The sequence below is a fragment of the Strix aluco genome, chromosome 1, assembly GCF_031877795.1.
Source record: "Strix aluco isolate bStrAlu1 chromosome 1, bStrAlu1.hap1, whole genome shotgun sequence".
In the NCBI taxonomy this organism is placed as follows: domain Eukaryota; kingdom Metazoa; phylum Chordata; class Aves; order Strigiformes; family Strigidae; genus Strix; species Strix aluco.
In genome coordinates, this window is record NC_133931.1 from 134172184 (window position 1) to 134178149 (window position 5966).

Genomic DNA, 5966 nt, shown 5'->3' on the forward strand with positions numbered 1-5966 from the left:
CCCTCTGCTCTCCTTTCACATGCCTCTTGCAGCATCAGCTTCACCAGTCCTGTTACAAAACACCCTGTAACCACGTAAGTAACAGCACTGAACGCTTCCCGGCACAGAGTTGCACTTCTGCCAGGATATAAAGGGAGCAACTACAACTCAACTCCTGTAACATGCAGAAATTAACCTGACAAATGAGATTTTTTTCTCCCTAATGTCTTTCAGAGACAGCGATTATTTCCTTTCACAAAGCCACTTGACAATTTCACTCCTGAACCGAAGCCCTGGTCACGGAAAGCCTGGCAAACCCTCTCCTGACGGCTTCTTTGCGCCCAGCGTATTCTTTGCTTTTTCTAGCCACGGCTTCACGTCATGCTTTTTTGCTTTGCCCCCCGCCCCCCTTAGAGTAACCACAGCCAAACAGCCGCTTCCGAGATGAATGCTAAACCCTGCGTAACTGCTACAAACCCCCCGAGCAGTTTGCCCGGGACGCCCGGCCGCCTTTGCAACTCCGCGGCGGCAGCGCCGCGCCCCGACTCGCTCACAGCCGGCCCGGGGACCCGCGCTCCTGCCTGGCAACCGCCCGCCACCTCCCGCTAGTCCCGGACCGCGCGCCGGGGCGCGGACGAAGCGCGGGGCGCAGGTGAGCGCCCGCCCCAGCCCAGCGGGGCCGCTGCGCGGCTTCCCCGCACCCTCCTGCGGTGGCTCCGCGCCCCTCGCCGCTGCCCGGGCAGGGCGCACCCGCGGCAGAGGCTCCCCCAGAGCCAGCGGGCGGGCGGGCGCCCGGGGGGGGGCAGCGCCGCGCAGCGCCGCGCATCCCGCCCGCACTCACCGCGCCGCTCCGCGCCGCTCCGCTCCGCTCCCCGCGCCGGGACGCGGCGGCAGCGCCTCCCTCCTGCGGCGGGGTGGAGGCTCCGCGCCCCCTCCGCGGTGCCCCGCGCCGCCCAAGCTCCCTTCCGCGGGCGTTCACCCGCCCCCCCCCGGCATCACGTGGCCGCCCCTCCCCGGGAGCCAGCGGCTCCATCCGCAATGCAGCTGCGGCCGCCGCCGCCGCCCGGCCCGGCCCGAGCGGGCACCTGCCCGCCCCCCCCCATCCCCCCCCCGATCCGAGCTCACCCGCTGCGCAGCGCGGCCCCGGCCCCGCGGGCGGACGGGCTGCGCGGAGACAGCGCGCCTGAGCGCACGGCCGGAGCGGGCACAGGGAGCTCCTGGGGCTGGTGCGCCGTCAGGGGTGTGAAACAAGGAGGAGAGACGGGAGAGGGGGAAAAATGATAAAAAGAAAAAAAAAAAAAAAAAAGAGAAAAAAAACCAACAACAACAACAAAAAAAAGACGAAAAGGGTGTTATTTCCAAAAGGACTTTTGCGGGCTGCTTCTCCCCCCAAACCTATTACTGCGACGGACCCCTGGGACAGGGCGAGATTAATTGCTCTGTGTTATGAAGAAAATGATAGATGCCATTAATCAGCGAAGTTGTAAATCATCCACGTTTGTAGATGGAATTCAGAGATCAGCCGGGACAGATGGCAGGCAAACAGCACTCTCCAGGTCTGGTGTAAATCACCCAACTTCTGGAATTATTAAACAGCCAATGGCAGAATCTCATACATTTTCTTAAAGAGAAGTGTTCCTTAGGAAGATGAATATTCACTTCATGTTATGAGAGTGTTTCCAATCGCTGTTACACTTCCCTTTCTAAATAATGAAAGTATTGGGCTTTCCTTCCTGGATGTCAGAAACATGAAACTGAAAAAATAAACAAGACTTTTCACACAGATATCTTTCAAACATGGATAAGAAGCAAAGCCAGGCAAACTACACGAGTGCCCAAGTCATTGCTTTAATGCGCTTTCTGAAATAAACAGGCAAAGCTGTAAGTTAATAGGTTTGTCCTGATATCTCCAGTAGATTTGTCTTTCCTTGCAGTAACTACTGCAGCAAAACAATTTTTTTTTCTAGTTTTGTGTTCATACACTTTGAGGAAAGCAGTGAATCAATGCCACTTTTATTCACTACTTCTAAAACATTAGACATTCTGAGGAATCTAAATATTCCAAGTGGAGAGAATAGCTTTTTTTCATTAGCCTCCCCTAATTTTTCTTTTCACATAGCAAAAATGAGTTACGGTATGATCAACTTAAATCAATCTTTCATGGTATCACATTGATTGATATGTCAAATGCTTGTCCAAATATAAGCTTAGCACCAATATCTATGACTGAGTAATTGTGAGCTTGATTGCATGTCCTGTAATAATGTGATCAATCTACAGCAACATTCAGACTTTTGCAAAAACCTGCTCTATAAGTTCAATAATAGCATCTATTCTACCACATAAAAGGGACCACAGTCCAAAACACATATTTTATAATAGTTATTAAAAAAATATTCAAATGTTAACCTCATGATATGTAAAGTAAATATTTACCATGCTAACCAGTTTAATCTTCATTATTAAAAACTACTTTTAGGAAAATTAATGTTACTTTCATTAGATTTAAGAAAACCAATGTACAAAATATCAGAAGTGTGGTTTTATGTTTGTTTTGGGGGATTTTTTTTAGCTTACTCTCAGCATTTGGATTTACTGAGTACTGTACCCTGAGTCATCTTTAAATTGCTTCAGTACCTGATGCAGAAACAGTGTCACACACAGGTATCATCCTTCCTAATGTTGGTGCAAAATCCAGGGAAAAATGAGTTTAAATCATTTATTTTTTAAATCAAAAGGGCAAAACTAACACTTCAGGTGAAGAAACAGGTCACTTAGAAATATCACTATATACAATCAAAGTAATTTAGGTTGGGGAGGACCTTTAGAGATGAGGTAGTTCAACCCTCTGCTCAAGGCAGCGCAGCTTCAAAGCTAGAGCAGCTTCCTCAGCACCTTGTCCAGCCAAGTTTCAAAAATCCCCAAGAACAGAGATTCTGGCTTTTCTGGGGAAACTGTTCAATTTTGACTACTGCTTATTGTAGAGAATGCTTTGTTTTTTCCTAATAAGTATTTCCCTTGCTGCAACTTGTGTCTGTTGCCGCTCATCCTTTCTCTGGGCGCCTGAGAAGCGTGTCGTTCTGCCTTCCCTGTAAGCGCTCTCTCAGTAGTTGAAGATATCAATTAGATCCTCCACCTTAGCCTACTTTTCTCTAGACCTCTCAGAAATATCACTAGCTGTTCACAGATTCACTACTCTATTCCTTTTTAATAAATCTCACTGAATTTAATATTATAAAGTAAAACTGTTATGGGGGGTGGGAGGCATCCCATTTCTCATAGTATTAAAAATGGATGACTAAAAATGACTCATCCGTCTTCTAAGAGAGATATTTATGATGAAACCTACACAAAACAGCATGGTCAAAGTAAACTACCTCCTAAGTTCCTATTTGTATCAGAGGGAGCAAAGACTCAGGTCAAAGTCATGTATATCCCCTTTAGCCATACAAGTTGGTCATACAGTAACTTTAAGGGTATCAGCAGCACCTATAAAGCAGACAGTTTTCTCAGGCCTTATGTAAAAAAACATTTAATACTGAATGATAAGTTTTTCCACCAACAGCAATGACATTTGCCTGAGATGCAGTTTCTTGGGCATATTTGAGAGCTAGTACACATCTTTATGCGTGGCTAGTGCTGAGATAGGTCATGAAGTGAAGTTGTTAGGCACAGTAGCTCAGAGGGAGGTTGGGAAAGGGAAGAAATGCCAAAAAGGGTAGTCTAGGTTAAGACTGTTTTCCCTTTTATTCACACAAGCTCTGGATTGTCTGCCATCTCAGCAAAAGAGAAAACTAATTTCTAGCCATTGTATTAATCTTAAACTCTTTGAATTGTTTACCAGTATTCTCATTAATACTATTTGTATTTTAACTTATTTCTCCATTACATAAATCATGCACTCTTTCTCTCTGCATACATATATATATAACATCAAAAAAAAACCATATACTGATAAGGTATATAATCTTAAGCATCTCATGGATGCAGACGTCGTTTTAAAGAATCCCCATTTCACACCAGGAACAAGCAGGCAGGTATATCTAAAATGTAATATTCTGCTATAATGCAGAATCACCATCACATTCTAAACAACTCTAGCAGCCTTGCAAGGTGTGTTTGCAATTTTTGTGTGTTTTTTTCAGGCCCTTTAGAGCAAATCAAAGATGAGAACTGAAAAGAAATTGTCTCAAGTCTTCTGGGAGACAGTCTTTAAAGAAACAACCAAAAAATATCTTCTTAAATCTGTTAAGAACTTTTGAAACCTTTCAGAGGTTTTGTAATGATGCAAAAAATACAAGGGAAAAAAAATCTTCCCTAAGGGACTTGACAAGAGAAAATACATGTTCGTAGTCAAGGAGCTAAACAATTCAACAAATTGGAGTAGGATAAGGAAGCTTTCACCTCAGTTCAGCAAAGCTGCGATAAATTGACTGAGTTGATACTGTTTTACATATTCTATCCCTTACGTGACATTAATTAGTTATTTCAGTGAGTAGAAGACTACCCAAGAAATCACCAGCACAGCAGACCCTAACTGGCATTCCTGTTCACAGGCTATGTAGAAAGCATTCATTTTCTAGCACCATGTGGACACAGACCGCGCACACAACCATACCACAGATTGCATTGAAATGTTTAAGGCAAAAATGATGATGAAGTGCAGACAGACTTACATTGCCCATGCCTATGATGCAACTCAGCATATACCTGCTCTTTTCTGAACCATTGTCTTCTAGTCTTGTTTTAAAATGAGAAAGAACTTATCATTGAATAAATGTATTTTTCCTTCCTCCATTTGAAATGTTACTCAACACAAAGTCAAAAATCTGTTGCTTTTATTCGAGGACTATTCCTTACATGAATAAGCAATACAGCAGTTTGAAGACACTTCCTTGGTATTTCGGCCACACATCCTAAAGCAGAAAAAAACAAAAAAATACTTAATTTTCCATCTATTTAGGAATACCTCTGTTTTTGCCTCAGAAACATGCCAGTCTTGGACCAGTCAGGATCAGGGCGACACGCTGAATCATGACAAACTCAAGTTTGTTGAAGGGGGAGCATTGCCAAGAGCAAATGCCACTGCACTGTATGCAAGCTCCCAATTTATTACCACTTGTTTACATAGGTTCGTTTTTACTTTTACATCCTACTGACCTTCAGGTTTTGCCTGTTTACTGCTCACATGCTCACCACACTCTGCAGGTGGTGTTCTTTACTGCTGTTTTTCACACAACACGGTGTTCTGTTATGTTGCCTCAGTTACCCATAATCAGTCTTCTAACTTCAAGGTCAGTTTACATTTTGCTAACCACCAATTCGTAATTCCCACAGAAACAAAACTGCCTTGTGTCATATCCGAAACATCCAAACTGGAAGACCTGACAACTGTTAGTTTTCCTAACAGATTTACATCTTTGGAAAGGCTTCTGCTGAAGAATTTTCTTTTTCTAGAACATCAATTGAATTGTTAACAGTGCATTTGTTCTACTAGAAATAGATTATAAAAAATATATTTGAATGGAAGCAGATTTTGGACATTCTTGCTCAAATCCATTTTTCTGTGTATCCCCTAAAAACTGAACACTTGAAAGTACTGGAATATAAATTGCTCATTGAGGAAAGTTCTGCCATGCCATAAAGGCTTACCTTTGACGAACTGATATTTGAAACAGGTTTTAAGAGATATATCATGATATTTTATATCTACCACTAACTCCAGCAATACTATGAAGATCAGAGCAATAAATATTTCCAGCTGTCAAGAATAAGAAATCTGGAAAGCTTTGTAGGGACAGGAGGAAAGCCTGGAGAGCACCTGGAGGGGAAGGGGGAAAGAAGAGCCTGAAATCGTATTGCCCAGAACAAGGACGGGCACAAGGGCAGAACAGCGATGGGGTGCGCAAAGTGGCTGCTGGAAGCTGAGAATGACATTTATGTAACTAAAACAGGAAAATGTTTTCAGGGCAGAACCAGCTAATTTT

The 5966-nt window shown here is 43.9% G+C and overlaps 1 long non-coding RNA gene across 1 annotated transcript; it reads right to left on the bottom strand.

Annotated features, from left to right (window-relative positions):
* Positions 1-1316: 1316 nt before the first annotated feature.
* Positions 1317-4882, bottom strand: LOC141928406 (uncharacterized). Its single transcript, XR_012624750.1, has 2 exons — positions 4690-4882; positions 1317-1733 (listed from the first exon to the last, which is right to left on the bottom strand). It is a non-coding gene; the product is annotated as an uncharacterized LOC141928406 (long non-coding RNA).
* Between the last annotated feature and the right edge of the window lie 1084 nt (positions 4883-5966).